General features: G+C 46.3%; 1 protein-coding gene across 1 annotated transcript in view; it reads left to right on the top strand.

Annotated features, from left to right (window-relative positions):
• Nucleotides 1–19,630, top strand: part of SLC6A7 (solute carrier family 6 member 7) — a 324,078-nt gene that overhangs the window by 133,939 nt on the left and 170,509 nt on the right. The gene's annotated exons all lie outside the window — the stretch shown is intronic.

The following is a 19,630-nucleotide window of genomic DNA, read 5'->3' as shown; positions in this document are numbered from 1 at the left end:
ATTGATGAACCTAGGGCTTTTACCGTGGAGGGCCTTGAAAATTATGCAGCCTGTCTTGAAAGTGATCCGATGGGTTATGGGGAGCCAATGGAGGGAGGCCAACAAAGGTTTGGCTGACTTCCTGCGATTGCTCTTGAATATTAATCTGGCCGCTTGATTTTGAACAATCTGCAGGCGTTTAGCGATGGTGAGGGGAAGGCCCAGGTAGATAGAGTTGGAGAAATCTAATCGCGAGAGAACCAGTGCGAGTACTACCTGGATAAGAGCAGAATGGGTCAGCAGATGGGCGATTTTTTTAATCTTTCTTAGCTGGAAGAAGCAGGAGGAGATCACTGTTCCGGCCTGGGTTTTCAGTGAGAGGTCGGCGCTGAGAGTGACCCCAAGGCTTTTAGCTGACTGGGAAGGGGATGGGGGAGTGCCCATTGAGGATGGCCAGAAATGGGGGCCCCAACTGAGAGTGCTGTTGCTAGGGAGTACCAACTCAGTCTTTCCTGGGTTCAGCTTAAGATGGTTTCAATCCATCCAGCTCTGAATGTACAGCATGGTCTTTTGAAATTCCTCGACGGAATCTGGGGAATTGAGGGGGAATACCAGCTGCAGATCGTCTGCGTAGTTGTAAATAATGACTTTTCTATTTTTCAGGGAGTGCAGTAGGGGTTTAAGATATAAATTAAAAAGGAGGGGAGACAGTGAGGAGCCCAGTGGGACACCGCAGGTGGTTGGGAGTGTGGGGGCTGTGAAGTTCTCCAGCTTTACAGCCTGGGATCTGTCCGTCAAAAAGGACTTAATCCAAGCGAGAGCCGCGCCACTGAGGCCGGCTTGTTCGACACGGTGTAAAAGAATAGTATGGTCCACCGTGTCGAACGCGGCCGATAGGTCAAGAAGTACGAGGGCTTGGTGAATTCCATTGTCGGCGTTGGTCCTTAGAGTGTTCTGCACAGCGAGGATCACCGCTTCGGTGGAGTGAGCCTGGCGGAATCCCGCTTGGTTGGATTCCAGGTAATCTGATGTTTCGATGAAATTGGATAAGCAGCTGGTTACATAGGCTTCCAGCAGCTTTGCGCCGTAAGGGAGGAGGGAAATGGGGCGGTAGTTTGAAAGGTTAGAGGGATCAGCACCTGGTTTCTTAATTAGAGGGACCAGGGTAGCATTTTTAAAGGAATCGGGTACTATTCCTTGTGATAGGGAGGTGTTCAAAATAGGGAGTATGCCCTGGGGGAGTGCGGCATAGACTTCTTTCAGTATATGCGGGGGCAGGGATCATTAGGTGAGCCCGATTTTACTCGGTTCATTAGTTCCAGTAATTTGGGTGGATCAATGGGGGGGATATCCTGAAGGGTATTAGGATTTCTACTGATGTCCGGGTAGTCTGCCACAGCATGGTTGGTTTGGATGCTGTTTTTTATGATGTCTATCTTTTCCTTGAAGAAATCGTTGAGTCGGTTGCACATCATTTGTGATGCAGGTTGAGAGGGAGAGGTTCTAGAGTCATTGCATAAATCGTTTACGACTCTGAAGATTTCCCGTGATTTGTTTTTAGCGTTGGAGATTTTGTCTGAGAAAAAAGTTGCTTTGGCAGATAGGATGGAGTCTTTATAATTTGTACGGGCTGTCTTGTATGATGCTCTGTCTATGGCGTGGTAGCCATGTCTCCACTTCCTCTCTAGTTGGCGGAGTTCTAGTTTATGCTTTTTTAAGTCAGAGGAAAACCATCTGTGGGCGTCCATACGACGGGCGCGAGAGAACATGGTAAGGGGAGCGTGTTCGTTGCATGCACAGCGGAGCCACTCGGTGTGTGCTTTGTCCATCAGATTGATGTCTGGTCCCTGGGTAGGGATGGAATTGGTCAGGGTGGAGAGGAAATCTTGGAGGTTTAGGGATCTCCATTTCCTGGCTGACCCCCCCAGGGGCGCTTGATTTTTTGGGTGACCCTGAGTGGTGATAGAGAATTGCAATAAATAGTGGTCAGACCATATGCATGGTGAGGCCGTGGGACAGGAGGTAGAGATGTTATGAGACCAGATGTGGTCTAGGATATGTCCCTTTTCATGGGTGGGGATCGAGACGTGTTGGTGGAAGTTTAAATTAGAGAGGAGCTCGAAAAGTTCTGTGGCGTGAGGTCCAGCTTCCGAGTTATTGTACCAGTAATTGAAATCCCCTATGACCATGACCTTGTCATAGTCGACGACTAGACCTGCTATTTGCTCAGACAAGGAAGCTGGGAAGGAGGGCATAGATGTAGGTGGTCGGTAGATCAATACTAGCGCCATGGTGCCTGTATCGGTGTCAGATTTGAGGACTAAGTTTTCCGTATCTGGTAAGTCTAGGGGAGGTAAGATGGTAAACGTATGGTCTTTATGAATGATGGCGGCAACCCCTCCCCCAGCTTTTCCTGATTTTCTATTTACTGACAGGATGTAATAATCTGATGGTAAGGCCGTGAGTATATCTGGCAAGGAGTCTGTAGTAAGCCATGTCTCCGTGACAAATAGTATGTCAGGGCTGTCCGACTTCAGGAGCAGAAATATATCTAGTTGGTGTTTAACCAGAGATCTGGTGTTAAGATAGAGACATCGGAGGGTCTGGAGATTGGGTTTAGGGGGGGGTTTATTGGTTTTAGATCTATCAGATAAGATAGGGGTCAGTTCTTGTATGTAATGGTGAGAAAGAATATTGCTTGCCTTTAGGTGAGCGTGTGTGGTCGAGTCGAGGGGTTGAAGAGCGGGGTTATGAAGAGAATGCATATCGAGGGAGGAATACCTGATAAGTTCTTCATTCTGGCTGGTCCCTGGGCCCGTGCAGGCGCGGACGGGCGCAGACGGGCTCGCCTTAGGCGCGCCTTCGGCGCGCAAACGGCGCTCCCGCTGCGCTCGTCCGCAGCGCTTCCTGCCCAGGCACATGATGAAGGGGAAGGAGGAGGCGTGGCCTCAAGGGGGCGTGGCTGGCGAGCACGCCTGCGATGGCGGCCGCTGAATGACAACAAACAATCAATCACCGCAGCAGCGCTCAATCGGCTGCGTGGTGTGAGGGCGGAATAGAGTGGTCAGGTAAGCTTTTAGAAGTTATTTATTCAACAAATTAAAAGCAGTTTGCACAATTTTAAAACAAAATAGCATACCTCCAGAACCCGGCTTCCGCCTCAGGTCTGGGAATCTGGTTTCTGTTGATGCTTTGAAAACGGCGCCTTATAACAGGGTAGGGGGCGTGGCCTCAAGGGGGCGTGGCTGGCGAGCAAGCCTGCGATGGCGGCCGCTGAATGACAACAAACAATCAATCACCGCAGCAGCGCTCAATCGGCTGCGTGGTGTGAGGGCGGAATAAAGTGGTCAGGTAAGCTTTTAGAAGTTATTTATTCAACAAATTAAAAGCAGTTTGCACAATTTTAAAACAAAATAGCGTACCTCCAGAACCCGGCTTCCGCCTCAGGTCTGGGAATCTGGTTTTTGTATGTTATTGTGTGTCACATGCAGCAATGTTTATTTTGGGGTTTTTATTCAGGCCGGAGTTGCCCCAAAGGCAGCTACTTTGTCCCAATTACGTTGTCCCGATTTTTTTTATTTTATTTAAAATGTGCCACTTTCCTGTTGTAAACTATCGACAGGTATATTTACGTACCTTTCCTGTCCAGGGCGCACTGCCTGTAACATCGCTGAGGGGGTTAAAGTGCCCTATGCAGAAATCTGTGTGAAACTTCCCAGTCACGTCTACCAACACTAGTAAGGTATTACAGGGCATGGGGTTAATGTGCTAAAAGCAGAGCTCTGTGTATCAGGAGAGGTCACAAGTTTAAATATGTTTAGTCTGTATTTATTATGCTTGTTGAAAGTGGACACTGGCACCATCGTAACTCACACCTCAGCCTCACCTCCGCGTACACAGTCTGGCGGGAGCTTATGGTGGCATTGGTGTGAGAGTCCAGACGAAGGGCAGCCGCAGACACTGGCTGATTAACCAAGCTAGAGATCAAGCACAACAGACCTCTTCGCTCCGGCCTCAGTCTCCAGGAAACGTGATGCCTTTTCGCCCAATTCTTCTGCCTGACAGGAACTTCAATGTAATAGATCTCGCATTTATGCGACTTTGAACAAATTGCATTGTAAATGACAATGCCTTTAATTTATTTTTTTGTTTTTGAAGCATAAATAAAAGGCATTGTCATTTACAATGCCAATAGTTTAAACTTGCGTAAATATGAGACCTATCTCGCATTTGCGAGAGTTGAAGCTACTGGCAATGCCAATAGCTCAAACTTTAATAATGGAGACCTATTGCATTGCAAATGCTTGTTTAATCTGGAAGGTACCGACAATATTCTGGAGTACATGGCTTTCCGCTTTTCCTGCCGCATTTTCGACTCCGACGACTACCTATGAATGGATAGATTTTTGAATCCCCAATTGGCGAAATTTTTCGCCCACCATTTTTAATTCAGCTTCGTGACTGTCCTAATTGGAACATTACTTAGACACCTTGCCTCTGCTTATTTTACGTTTTGTCTTAGCATAGAGCTAATGACCTGGTCAAGGGGAGGGTGTCACGTGTCCTGTAGGGACATTGTTGTTTTTCACTAACTTAGCATGACCAAGTTGAAGCTTGCCTGCTGCTTTTGTGCATGTTACTACACATCTTTATTTTTGCAATATTTCAATGACTGCTTTCACATGAGAACTCATCGCTGGGTTCGCTCTCTGCATGTTCCTGGTATTTTGACTGAACATTATGTGCAAGGTCTAACAACAATGCCCTCTTGTTATTTTGTTCTGGTCAGACCTTAGCCCTTAGACAAAACATACCGATGCAGCTGTTGTTTGGAGAACGTACTTTGCTTCTTAGTGGAGTACACGAATTAACACACTTGTAGAGAGACCTTTCCAGGGAGAAGAGCGAAACAGCATCTGTGATGTAGATCTACCATCTATAGGCGGAGGTATAGGGTCTACTGACCATGCCAATAGATCTTCTAATATATAATAATACTGCTTCTTAGCAAGGGGAGGGAGAATTGGCTATAGTGTCTTTTTTATGATGACATCTCCATAATTTATGGACTAGCTGCTATGTTGACTATATTTGTATTATGCATTTTCCTGCTTGTTGTGGCACGTATACTGCATGATAGGGCACGTTAGTTCAAATAAATGTTTTAAACTATTTTGCGACTCTGTCAGATCTTATTGTGGACGAGAATAAAAAAATTGAGAGCGATACGGTGTGTCTTGTTACCGCGAGTCCTGAGTGATCTGGGAGTGTTGTATTCTGGGATGTCTAATCATTTGCTTCTCTGTGAGCGAGTAGGAGAGCAAATGAGACACTTTAGCTAGTCGGTACTGGGCTCATGGGTACTGAGGTGGTGGGATGACTCAGTCCCCATACACCAAGGTCCTATAATCCTGCGCATAGTTCCTGGTTTGTGCAGAATCCCTGCAACATGGAGGCACCAACGTTTGGTCTGGTACTTATTCGTGAGACTCCTGAGTAGTGCTTGTGCTTGTCCACAATACCCTTTCACCGTTTCCGGAGACGTTCAGTGTTTGTACAGAATCCCTGGAACAAAATCAGGCTGAGAGACACTCTGCTTAGTGTGCAGATCTTACTTTTGCCAGGCAGTTGTCACCTGCAGTCAAAAGTACTGTAAAGCTCATGAGGGTTACACACAGCAAGGAAGAGGATCATGCGTAAGGGCCAGAGCTGCCGACTTTGGAGCGGGGAACCAGGTTCGAGTCTTGGCGTAGGCTCACCATTCTGTGCAAATCATTTAATCACCCGAGTCGATTTTGGATCACATGGGAGTTGATGTCACAACTGAAGCGCCATGAAGGACTTGTCACCAAGAGTGGCTTGCAGGGGCTCCTCTGGAATAAACATTGCATTTGCTCACCTTACACGGCAACATACAATTAATTACTTGGTCATCACACATATGAAACATTTTTTATGTTCTGAGTTGGCCCAGTTGGTACGCGTAGGTGAACTACGAGGGTACCAAGGAAGCCAAGTTAAATTGCGAGACATCTAAGATGAAGGAGGTTTCGACATGTCAAGGCAAAAAGTTCTGATCCCTTTTTATCTGATCAAACAGGAAGTGTAGGCATTGTCTGTGCAAAGCAAAGCACATGAGCAGTGCGCACTGTAAGTAAAGGACTACATTGGACCAATGCCAGCAAAATGCCACCACCTCGTGGCCTTTAAAATCCTTAACGAGATGCAAAGTACGGTGCACCAGCTGCTCACTTTATAGTGCACTTTACAGTGCATCTCATGCAATATACCAATTCCTTTTTTCTAGCTGTCTATGTCTGCACCCATCCACTTCATCATCTCTTGTAAAAGTTCCCATCAGGGACAGAGCTAACGTTAGGTTTAGGATTACCATTAGACCTAGGACCTGATTTAGATGTTGGCGAGACTGCAATGGAGTAGCCTTTTTTGGCTGTCTTTCCGCCCGCCCTATTTAGATGTTGGCTGGTAATAGGAGAAAAGACTACTGTGATCCCTATGGCAGGATGGGCTGCAGCAGGCGGCAAAGGGGCACCAGCCAGGATTCCCGCAGTCCAGATTTGGATGTGGCCGTTTTTATGGGAATTCTAGTGGGAATCCCTCCTACTTCGAGTCTCCAGAATGGAAGGAAAAGGGGTGAAAGCTCACCTTTGTACAGGGTACAGGCTGTGATTTTGTCCTCCTTGTCGTAGAGGTCCTCCCTGTCCTGCTGCACCTTGACCACGATGGACCAGCACCCCGTTTTGACAGAATCAAATGTATGTGTCGTGGTGTGTGTAGGTATACACTGCATGTTGTGTGTATGTTGGTGGGGTGTAATGCACAATGTACAAAATATGCTCAGTACACATAACCTACATACACATATGTACTCATACACAACATATATGTGTTTTACATAAAAAGAAAATTCTCACTTACCTGTCTCCCCACCACCATGGTCGCCCCTGTCAGTACTCTGCCGACCTGACACCGCCAGCCCAACAAGAACATCCAGATCTGCTCAGCGGTACCCTGCCGCCCAGACCGTGGGCAGTTCGCCAGCACAGAAGACTTCTGTGTATCGCGTATTACCTCCTCATAAGTCTTCCTCGCCACATGACTAACTTAGTGAGCTTCAGCTCCCCAACAGAACTCTCCATGCAAATTAGCACTCTAGTCCTCCCATCCCTCCCTAACATGGCTGACCTCCTTCACCCCAGAGCTAGTACAAGAGGAGGCACGACCCACGTCTCTTCCTGTTCATGTACCAAGCCTCAGCACCCAAACAACATAAAGCCGATAGCCAAACAGGGAAGGGGGGATTGGAGCTCGTGTGGCGAGGAAGACTACACTCATAGTAATAAAGATTACCAGTAAGTAACCAGGGCATTACCTCCTTGTAGGTCTTTCTCGCCACATGACTAACTAACTTAGTGAGCATATACCGAAGCCAACGCGGCTTCATGGTCACTAAAAAACAACTGAAAACAAAATGTGAGGCATAAACAAAGACAGAAGCCAAACCTCAAACAGGGGAAAAACAGACAGACACCCAACAGGAGGAGCTGTGAGCAGTGGAAGTCTCAGGCAAATCAAAGACTTCAACATCTTCTGGGTACCGGTTTCTGGAACTGGATGTGTCAGCTGCCACAGAGGAAAAACGTAACCCGACGCCGTCAACAATGCCGCTGCCAGCTCCATGATCTGAATGCACCGCAGAGGGCACCTCTGCACTTTGCATCGCAACCCTGGTCTCACCTCTGATGCCTCCACCGAGTCGCATGCTTGCACCCTGACTTGTGGGCACTGCACTCAACACCACCTCGCTTCACACTGCCGCCCTGATATTTAAAAATACTATTGGGTGGCTGAATTAACCACCATTAAAAGTTGGTCTTCCTATGCCCACATGAACCGTCTTATCGCTTGGACACACTGATGATGCACCCATGAGAACACCTTAGGGCCTTATATGGCAAGCCCAAACCCCAACACACTCAGGGCCTAACGGCAATCGTGGTGAATCTTTGGCACACAACTACTACCACCCTGGGATGGAGGGGCAAGATCACCCTGGCAAAACCCCTTTGTGATGTGTCTATATTTGGGATGCTGTGAACGCAGCTAGGATTAGATAAGTGGGATTTAATTGGCCTTTCCCATCAGGACGATTTATGGACAAATGGTGATGTGATCCCCTGGGTAGAGCTACGGTGTGAATATCAAATTGCCCCAACCAAGATTTATCTCTACCTACAGGTGCGACTCTCTTTACTTTACTTTAGAAACTTTATTCAATCTTATTCCAATTAAGATCATAAAAGTACATAAAAACAAGAATACATAAACAGCAACATTTAACGTAGAGTCCCAATTCCTGTTAGTAAAAAAGTGGTTAGTCAACTTCATTATGCGGTCCATGCATATGCACTTATGTCTATTTGAAATGCAAGTTTAAAATATCAATTAATAAATGTCGGAGTGTATCAAAGAAAAGGATTTAAAAAAATCCAATTCCTGGTTATAGGCCCACTTGTTTCCTTTTTTTCATACATGCCCATAAGAAAGACGCTACTGAAAAGTAGACAAGAGAGTTGGACAGGGATTTTAAAAAGTACAATGCAACCAGACATAGTTTAAAATTATGCCGCTTTAAAATCAGGACATTTCTTTCTTTCCTGCTCATAAAATCCACAGAAAAATAATAAATGAAGATCATTTTGGGGGAATTGGGTATCGGCAGGGCACAGAGTCAGTTCAGAGGGCTTGAATCTTCTCCTCGGATGCCCTACCATCAGTGATATCAAGTTCAAGTGGAATCCTAATAGGATGAATTTGTGGTGCGATATGGGGGTATCTGCTAGGTGAGAGTATCCTCCCTCTGGCATAGGTGGAGTTACTTGGTACAAGAAGGCCAACTGTTTGCAATGGTTCCTCTCCCTGCGCATATATAGGGCCCGTCGCTTAAATGTATCAACCAACCTCTACCTAGACGTCTTTCTACAGACAGTTGGGTCCTTAAAAAGGGCTTTCAGCCCCATGGCGGTCAATTCCATTTCAACATAGTTCAGCCATCCGATCCTAGTGTAGTTCTCCAGTTTTATGATGTCTCCTATTATATTTTGTGTGAGGGGCACCGTGTCCCAGCGCAATATGGAGAGCTACAGTAGGAGCGGGGCTAATCTAATGGAATCGGTAATATATGGTAGACCCAGTTATGTATGAAAGACGTAATTAGAGTAGGATTGTGAGAGGGAAGTTAACGATTTAAAATATTTATTCTCAATGGTTGAAAGAGAGTCGATAGGTGCCATACCCTATACACCCGCCCCATAGGTTGCTGCTGGTTTAGTCTTGGCGTGATAGATGTTTTTAATGGAAACTAATGGTTTTGCACCCAGCCTATTAGCGAAGGATTTTATTGCCGCTTGGCTCCTCTCCATACCCATAGCCCTTCCTTCAACCAGCTGTGACCACATTTAGTTTTTGTCAAAAAGTACCCTAGGTAAGGGAAGGACTCAACCACCTAAATGTTCCCTGAATCCATATCGAAGTGCAGTGTTTTTTCTTGCCTTCCTGCAACAATTGTGAAAGATTTTGACTGGTTAACTTTTCGGTCCAATGAATGCAAAAAAGCAGCATAGGCTGATATAAGCCGTTGGAGACATAACCCTGTTCTGGCCATCCATACGGCGTCATCGGCATAGGCCATAATTGGTAGCCGATGGGAGTCAGACACAGGAACATCCAGGGTTGCGCCTGCGAACACTTTTTCAACGCCGTTCGTATAAATGGAGAAGAGGAACGGTGCAAGGACACAACCTTGCCTTAACCCCCTTAAGATCATAAAAGGGCGGGTACATTCCCTGTTCTTCCCATAACGAACCCGTGAAGAAGCATCAGAATACAATTGGCGAATAAAGTCAATTATGAGCTGGTCGACCCCTATCTGTTCCATTATGTACCAGAGCTTAGGGATAGCCGCAACCTTTTCACTCCCGCTGGGACCTCTCCTAACGTGAGAGATTCGGCGTTCCAGCAGTCCCTGCAAGCCTCGGCACCACTGGAGGCCGTGCATAAAGTGCCAGGAGTCCTGCATCGAGTAAGCTGCAACCTTTTCACTCTCGCTGGGACCTCTACTAACGTGAGGGGCTCGGAGTTCCAGCAGTCTCTGCACCCCTCGGTGCCACCAGTCGCCAAGCATAAAGTGCACCAGAAGTCCTGCGGCGGCGTAGACACAACCTTTTCACTCCCGCTGGTACCTCTGCTAACAAGAGGGACTTGGAGTTCCAGCAGTCCCTGCGCCCCTCTGCACCACCAGAGACCAGACGCTGCACATTGTGGGGCAGATTTACAAGGTCTGGCGCATCTCTGCAAATCAGCAGGGATGCGCCAGAACATTTGCGACCCGCAAAACCACCTGTGCGCCACCACTGATGCACCACATTTACAATGCGGCGTGCCGTGGCGCATGGATGGGCAGATGCGTGTCGCATCCCCCGGTGGAAATGCGGCGCATTGCTGGAGTCATGTCGCAAGCGTGACGAAGCTCCAGCAAGGCTCGGGGTGCCCTATGCCTAACATGCTCCGTCAATCCTTACGCCTGCTTCAAGCAGGCGCAAGGTTTTGACACAGCATGGCCATAAAAGTGACTCAGTGAAATCTTGTAGATTTCACTGCATCACTTTTACGAGCTGTACCTGCGAGGGAACGCCCACCCTGCGCTGGAACGCCCACATGAAACCTGACGCAGGTTTCATGTGGCGCAGGGGTTTACAACGTGACGCATCTCCCTAGATGCGTCACGTTGTAAATATGGCGCAACATGGTGCATGATTTACGCCGCCGCTGCGTCACAGAAGTGACGCAGCGGCAGCGTAAATGTGTCGCAAGGGGCTTGTAAATCCGCTCCAAAGGGCGCCAGGAGTCCCGTGGCGGTGTAGCCGCAACCTTTTCACTCCCGCTGGGACCTCTGCTAATGTGAGGGACTCGGAGTTCCAGTAGTCCCTGCAACCCCCGATGCCACCAGACACCATGCATAAAGTGCGCCAGGAGTTCCACGGCGGCATAGCTGCAACCTTTTCACTCCTGCGGGGACCTCTGATAAAGTGAGGGACTCGGAGTTCCAGCAGTCCCTGTGCCCCTCGGTGTCACCAGACACCAGACGCCACTCATAAAGTGCGCCAGGAGTCCCGCGGCGGCGCAGCCGCAACCTTTTTACTCCAGCTGGGACCTCTGCTAACGTGAGGGACTCGGAGTTCCTCACGGCCAAAATCCTCCTGCACAACCCAGTGAGCTTCTTGCAAATCTGAGGGAACCTATAATTATTTACCACTCACATCCCACCAGCACCATCAATAGGTCGTTAACCAACTTGCAGACAATAACATCGGAGTGGAAATGGCGATATTTCAAGGCAAAAAATAAACATACAGACGCAGGTGCCAACCACACACCGGTGTCTGCACCATCCACTGGCTACTACCACCCTTGTAATCGTCCTGGGCAATGCACCAAACTTGAGGGAGGGCCAGGTTGAAACAACAACTCAACTAATGGACAAATCTCTCCATTGGTTGACCTATCATACAACCGGTACGAGCAGGGGGGGTGCACGATTGGCCAGCCAAATCATTATGGCTAGGAGGGTGGTGTGGTTGGGTTTGTCCCCGAAATCAATGAAGGGTGATTGTGTGGTAATAGATTTTAACAACTCTTGTAACGAGATCTCTTCTAGCCCAACTAGACAGAGCTCCACCCAAGGTCACACAGATTATAGCATTACCCCTTGAGCACTTCTATAGCCCCCTCCCATCCGTAGTCTCAGAACCGTTAAGGGAGGACTCAACGAGGCCTAGTATTCTGGGCAATCTGGGATTACTGCTTGAGAACACATATGCCCCACTTTCAGATTTGGAATTTTGCAACTGACTACACCCATAGCCCAGTGAGGGGTTGCTATAATCTATTGTTGTTGTTGTACATCTTCCTCATTGCTGTCCTGTTCCTTGCTGCTCAGCCATGAGTGATGTCACTTGGAATGTTGAGTGTGGGGGACTGGAGGAGTTGGCAGTTGGAGAGATGGGGCTGAGCAGCAGGGAGGCTGCTCCTGGTGGGGCTTTACAGGGGCTTTACTGGGGCCTAGCTGAGGCCTTACATGAGATCTACATGGACTTTATGGCTAACCAATAAACCTACAATCTGTTCTACGTAACCTGTCTACGAGACATCTTTAATTATTACACTGGCGACGAGTTAAAGAACCTGCGTGTACCTTAAAGGAGCTTGGACTTGTGAAACTGAAGGGCCTACTTTGGATGAACTTGGAACTGAAGAAGCGCACATAAGGAAAAAAAAAGAAGTACTTTTGCACTCCACAAGCCCCACCAGTGACCAGTAGATCGGTCAGCCCTATCGTGGACGTGCTAGATGATGAATTTGGGTGAGTGTTTCCCCAAAGGACATTTCTGTCTATCTGGAACGGTCAGCTCTAGCCTGGGCCTGCCGATTTTAAAGCCTGCTCCTGTTCTGGAGTATTTGGAGTTTGCCCTGTAGAAGGAAGCTGTGGGGATTTTACACTGGCAGCGTGTGTTTTTGTATCCTGGGAGGATCTTTTGCGCACAAAAGAGGACTGTTGTGGTGTTGGGTGTATCAAGCGTTGCTGTGGAGAGACTGACTAACTTTAATGCGAGTTTACCGACTGACACTCCTTTGTCGGGGGCATAAGTCGAGCCCCAATGAGTGTTTGCCTGAACTTTATGCTCGCATGGAGCATTTGTGCGAGGCAGCTGTGAGCAGCCGGGAGTTCGTGGCATTGGCGGTTTATGGAGAGGAATTTCTGCCTACCGATGTGTGCCTTTCATACAGCTGGCTCGTAAGGATTAGTATTAGTATTTTTTGGGACATTTGCGACAGTTTCTGTTTCTCTTGCTGACATTTGGAATTTTCGTTGGGAACAGTCACTTACCAGTAACTGCCATTCGTCCGTTGTTCACAGCGCGAGTCTTGCTCTCGGCTCGCGCAGCAATATGCGGCTTCCACACTTTAATGCACGCGCGTGCCTTGAGCCACCCGGTGCAGCGTGCGCTGCGTGCCGCCATTTTATGGTTGGCGTTTTAGACCGGTGGTACTGTTGTCTCAGCGCACGTTGCCAACCACGTCTGTACTTGTTTACTGAAATGGAAATGTTTGCCGCCCACATATGTTCCACAGTTCGTTGCACGCCTGTTTTTTTAACAGCGTTGCTACACTCTTCGGAGAGCCTTTGAGGTTTGTAGAATTTGGGCAGACATTTATTTTAATTTGGAGCTGCATATAACATTGGCAAGTTTTTTTGTTTTTTTGGGACGGTAACCTGTGTTCCACGTTTTGGATGTTATCAGCTGAGTGGATCCTTTGATGAGGACCTCGGGTGAGAGATCGCTCACCGGAGTCAGAGACTTTCCTTCTCTTTATTTTCAGCAATGTCACATTGGTTACTGTTTATTATTGGGGGATTTGTGCATTTGTTGTTGAATTCCTTCTTGTGGCTAGTTTTTCTTGGGTTCAAAGTTACCCATCATGTCTTTAGTTTTTAGTTACCCATGATGTCCCTAGTCTTTAGTTTCCCATGTAATATTTATGGGTGTATTGTCAGTTAATTTTATGGTGGTTTGGCCAGTATATTTTGGGTTCAAGGACATACTGGATTTGCTATGTTGCCCTGAATTGTATGGGGTTGATGGTGACCCTGTGTTGTATAGGGTTAAAGGATACCCTAGATGGTCTAGAGTCACCCACGTGAGGGTTTTTGGGTGTGTCTTGGGTTAAGGGTGTGTGTCTCCATTTTTGTTCAAGGGTGTTCAAGGGTGTTGTGTCATGTTAGTGGCTGGTAAGTACCCATTGTTTTGGTAGGGTTGTGGAGCTGTGTGGAGCGATGTGTTCAATTTTGAGGCTAATTGCCCGGTTTTGGATCATAGGGGGTTGTTCCCCTATTTCTCAGTTTTAGGGAGGTGTTTTTCCCCTATTACAAGATTTGGTATCTTGGAGTATCATAGGGAAAGTTTTTCCCTATTACAGTGTTCAAAGAGTCTTTGGGAGGTGTTTTTCCCCTATAGGGAGGTGTTTTCCTCTATTACAGTATTTGGAGTTTCATAGGGTGGTGCGTTTCCCTATTTCTATGTTCTTTGTGTCTAAGGGAGGTGTTTTCCCCTATAGGGAGGTGTTTTCCCCTATTACAGTATTGGAGTTTCATAGGGAGGTGCGTTTCCCTATTTCTATGTTCTGTGTGTCTTAGGGAAGTGCGTTTCCCTATTTCAATGTTCTATGAGTCTAAGGGAGGTGTTTTCCCCTATAGGGAGGTGTTTTCCCCTATTACAGTATTTGGAGTTTCATAGGGAGGTGCGTTTCCCTATTTCTATGTTCTATGAGTCTAAGGGAGGTGTTTTCCCCTATAGGGAGGTGTTTTCCCCTATTACAGTTTTTGGAGTTTCATAGGGAGGTACGTTTCCCTATTTCAATGTTCTATGTGTCTTGGTGAGGTGTTTTTGTTTGGTTCATCTAATTAGTTTCCCTAGGGAGGGGGATGGGGTTCATTATTCTTTTGTTATAGATATTTTCTGGCGACTATTTGCTGATTTGATGTATAATTATTTGCATAATGTACTTTCTTTTTATTTCTACTTCATTTAGGCAAAGGTATTTTGTGCTATCTTGATTCAATGCATATCTTTTGCTTGTTTTTCTAAGGAAGGGAGATGTGCTATAATCTATTGTTGTTGTTGTACATCTTCCTCATTGCTGTCCTGTTCCTTGCTGCTCAGCCATGAGTGATGTCACTTGGAATGTTGAGTGTGGGGGACTGGAGGAGTTGGCAGTTGGAGAGATGGGGCTGAGCAGCAGGGAGGCTGCTCCTGGCGGGGCTTTACAGGGGCTTTACTGGGGCCTAGCTGAGGCCTTACATGAGATCTACATGGACTTTATGGCTAACCAATAAACCTACAATCTGTTCTACGTAACCTGTCTACGAGACATCTTTAATTATTACAGGGGTATATTACAGTGAGAGCTCTACCGTACAATACCCAAGTACCCATTAAAAATAATGAGGTCAGCAAGGGGCAAGCTAACATGCTTAAAGTAACATCCTGGAACGTGGCGGGTATTATAAACAGGTGCTACACTCACTTATGGCCGTGTTGCCTAAGGGAGTGGCAATCCCTGAGTCCTCGCCCTTGGAGGACGGGCTGATAGATGAATATATGCCCCTAAAGGCCACATCCCTAACATATAAAAAAGGATATACAACACTCCTGGGACCCTGCTGCATTTGGAAGGGAGATTAATCCAGGACCTGGGCAGCCGGGAAGAGGATGAATGGGAGGAGGCCCTGGCGTCTCTGAGGGAGGTAGCTATACGATCGAGGTTTTGCTTAATACAACTTAAAGTTCTTCACGTTGCCTGCTATGCTCAGGATATGATGGTCAAAATGAGCTTGCTGTCAACGCGGATGTGGACAGGTTGACACATTCCTTCATATAGTGTGGCTCTACCCCATGGTGCACAGATTTTGAAAGTCTGTAGTGACATGTATGAGCGATGTGTATGCATTGGCAGTGCATGCTTCTACAAAGTGGTATCTACCTAACGTCTGGGGCAAAACAGATCTGACTCGTATGCAACGCATATGAACTACCCTGGGCTTAGTGGTGGCTAAGCAGAATATTGCATGATTGTGGGGAGTGGAACAAGTACCACAATGAGGAAATTGGAAGAAAGACATAAACTGGTGTTTGTTGGCTGAGAGAGCAGTTTATGAGGGGCGGGGCTGCCCCCAGAAATAGGTGAAGATTTGGGGATGTTGGAACGAATATAGAGGGAACATTTATGCCTACCTTTCCCCAGCGAATGTAGAAGGGGAAACAAATTACCACGCCACCCCTGTGAGCACTGTCAGTTTTGTGTAGGAGGGGAGAAACGTGGAACGACTGGAAATGGGATGTTATAGTGTTAAAGAGATTCATGGGACTGTCAGTGAATAGCAATTTTATATTGAAATGCTTATAAAAAGAGGTTTCTTTTAACAAGAAATGCTTATTTCCATAGTGGTACCTTTGATACATTAATTCTTAGGTTTCCTAGGTTTCCAAGCTACTCCCTTTTTACCCACTTGGCTTTAGAATGCTTTGTCGCCTCCAAACATAATCTAATTTTATAGCTGCAACAGAGCATGGTTTCTCAGCTCCCACGAGCAGCCATTAGGCAGACAGCACTAGCAAATAGCCCCAAGAGGTGCTGTACAGTGCAGGGAGTAAGGTGCAGTGGTGCAATGTGCAGGACCAAAAGGCCAGGGTAGAAGGCAGAAAGCAGAAGCTCCACTTGGTCACCACAAAGGCAGCAGGAGAGAGAGAGACCCAGCGCCTCGGCCACTTTCAGGGAGCATAGAGCATAGACGGAGCACTCTCCGCATGCACCCCACCAGCTTTCTCACTCTTTGCTTAATTATTTCAAAGGATGAAATGCAGATGTATCTGCACGAAAGTGGGAATTCCACCTGCATCTGAAAGAGTGCCTGACTTGTACTCCTGCTTGCCCGGATGGCATTGTTGTGCACTCCTGACAGGTGATCCAGTGGTCTCCCCTGGGAAAGGATACAACATATGTAGCAGCACCTTCCATCAGCGTCCCAGGAGTAGCATCACTCCCTCCTCCCTTGAAGCTAATACCCATCTCTGGAGTAGAGATCCTGGTTCAATTCTCCCAGAGTGTATGTTAGAAGATCAGAAAGAGAAACTCTTGCAGGGCTGATAAGGTCGGTAAGTTCTCAGGGTGATCAATATGCTGCGGCTGCTGTTTTCAGGAACTAGAATGAGTGTCTTGGAGAAGTGGAGCAGTGCTCTTAAGTTCGCTCTGAAATATATTTCACAAGAGGAAAGACTCTTCAACCTCTGACTAATTGAAAACCTTTGCTTGAACTGTTCCGTGATATCTTCAGAACTGTCCCTTCTTCATTTATTCAAAGATCTACAGTCTGACTCTAGGAGAATTTATTTTCAGAGTTCCCAGTTTGGTTTTCTTGCTCTTTCTCGTCAAAATGTAACCTCCTGACTAAGTTAGCTGCCCATTTTCAGGGCCCTTTGGCAGGCCCCATCACACCTTTCGATCATGGTAGGTTGTACCTCACTTTTTTGGGCTTTGACTCGTATACAATTTTCTTTTCTTGTGGATCTCTCGGTCATAGCTTTCTTGTCTCTTTGCTGTGGTCATTGCCCGTTTCAATGAGTTACAGAAGAAGCGCCTTGCAGTCCAGAACTACTGAAGAGAGATAAAGGATTTTTGAAGTTGTGGTTTTCCGCTTTCGGTTCCTATAAGCCATACCTGGTGAGAGATGATGACCATAGATCCAAAATATGACCTCAGCAGCATACCCACGGGAGGATGAATCTTTGAAGGTGTTAAATCTCAATTTCACGTGAGAATGTGCCCCCGAGATAAGGCACAGCATATCAAAAATACAGCCAATTAAGTCAGAACGGGTTCAATAACTGAGTTTTAGGGCAGTAATATTGTTTGAAAAAGATTTATTACAACTATGCAAAAGGTGTGGTACAGAAATCATAAATTCAAAGGCATAAAGCCATTGCCATGAAGGCATTCAGAAAATAAAGCAATACTGGATAATGTACAAAATAAGAAAAGGTTTAAGTCCCAAATGAGCAGCAAAATCAATAAGGAAACAGATGGCATCCCTAGTGGCATCAGAATGTTTTCTAGTTCACCCCCAAAACCACTGGTTTACATACAATTTTAATTCGGAGGAAATCATAAAATTCTACTAAATCATCATGGTGTGAGCAAGAGAATTATACTCAGCATATCAGAGCACAGTTCTATAAAACGTCATATTGCCTTAGCATCTAACCACTGTCCCACTGCATGAATATTGATTCTGCCCACTCTATGCTAATGTAATCTAGAAATGGCAGAACAAACTAGTTACATGAAAAACAGCAACTATTGAGAATGAATGGGATACAGTGAGCTAGAGGAACGGCCTTGGGGAACTAAACATTGTGACCACATTGGAAGGTTTTCTTTGAGAACAGCAAGAACAACTTCAATGGAAATAAACAAACCTGACTCTGCTTGACTGTGTGCTGCAGAAATAATGAGCACTGCACATGCAGGAGGAGACACCCATTTTAAACAAGATTGCCCAAGGCCTAAACTGAATCCTAGTTAACATGATCCTGAAAAACACACTTTTACAAGTCATAACAAATTTGTTTCAAATGCACTACAATCACTGCAATGTATACAAGAATAAAACCACATTCTGCACATTATTGATAATGCACAAAAGTATAGAATGCACAAAAACGGCAACAATAGCTAGAGAGGGTCACTGCGGCTGAGGAAGCAGCAAAGGCTAGACGTGGGCACTGCATCTCTTGGAGGAGACAAGAATGTCAGCCCCGGCCAGTTAGATGGCAATTTATTTTGAAGATACAGCAAATCTAACATATAACGTCTGAGGCGATAATCACTCCAGTAATTATCAGTAAAATTAACCTTAATCTGAGCTTAATTTGTAAAAGAATGAGTGCCTGTGCCCAAAGCTCTGCTCAGAAGCCTGTTGCCAGCACTATTAAATGTAGGTGTGCTGATTGCACATTCTTGAATCCACCCCGTGCCTCTTTGATCCATAGCGGAGACACCCTGCCCTTTATTGCACTCTTGCAGGTTCCTTCTTTTCTTCCTTTGTGACGGTTTGCCGTCTGTCTATTCTTTCCTCTTTGCCCTGTTTTTGTTTTTCACTCTTTTGCGCTCAGTCAATGTGGAATGAGGAAAAATAAGTGACGGTCTCCAAAAATTTGTGCTGTGGCTACCACCAGCAACCACAGACTCAAATTAGGCACTGAGCCCTTAATTCTTGCATCACGCAAATACTCAAGACTGGACAGTAGAAAGAACCACGGGGCATATTAACAAGGGCTTTATCTCTGCTTTTTTGGCTTTAAAAGCCAAAGAAGCGGAGATACAAATATCGCCCTATCAACAACAGGGTGCTAACATGCAAAATCGCATGTTAGCACCCTTTTTCATTACGCTTCCCTTTGCATCTCTAATGAGATGCAAAGTGGGTGTTCCAGAGCAAAATAATAAGAGAAATGTCGCTTAGCGACATTTCTCCTATTATCAAGCTTCACGCTAACCCTGTTAGAGACAAAAAAAGCAGCGCTAACCGCGGTTAACGCTGCTTTTTTACGCCTGCTAATTTTTAGACTTAGCCATGTAATCCAATGGGAGGTGGATTACATGGCTAAATCCACCATGGGCTATCAACAAGGATATCCCTATCCTTGTACTTTTATAGCTGCATTACCAGCGATAACCTCCCAAAATGCCGCTATCGCTGGATTTTTTATCGCCTAGGCGGTTAGCGTTGTTAATAATGCGATAACCAGGCGATATTATCCAGCGATAGCGGGCGTTAAAAAAATTAACGCTAAGCGCCCTTAGCGTTAATATTTCCTGTTCCTTGTTAATATGCCCCCACGTGTCTTGGAAGGCACAACAACTTTGTAGGAGATGATGAGGAGCACAGTGCACCCGACGCTATTGAAAGACAATGCTAATGTAAGTCCAGTACTATACAAATCTCTGTAATGTA

Source organism: Triturus cristatus, chromosome 7 (genome assembly GCF_964204655.1).
Source record: "Triturus cristatus chromosome 7, aTriCri1.1, whole genome shotgun sequence".
Classification (NCBI taxonomy): Eukaryota; Metazoa; Chordata; class Amphibia; order Caudata; family Salamandridae; genus Triturus; species Triturus cristatus.
This window is presented reverse-complemented; position numbering and strand designations above follow the sequence as displayed.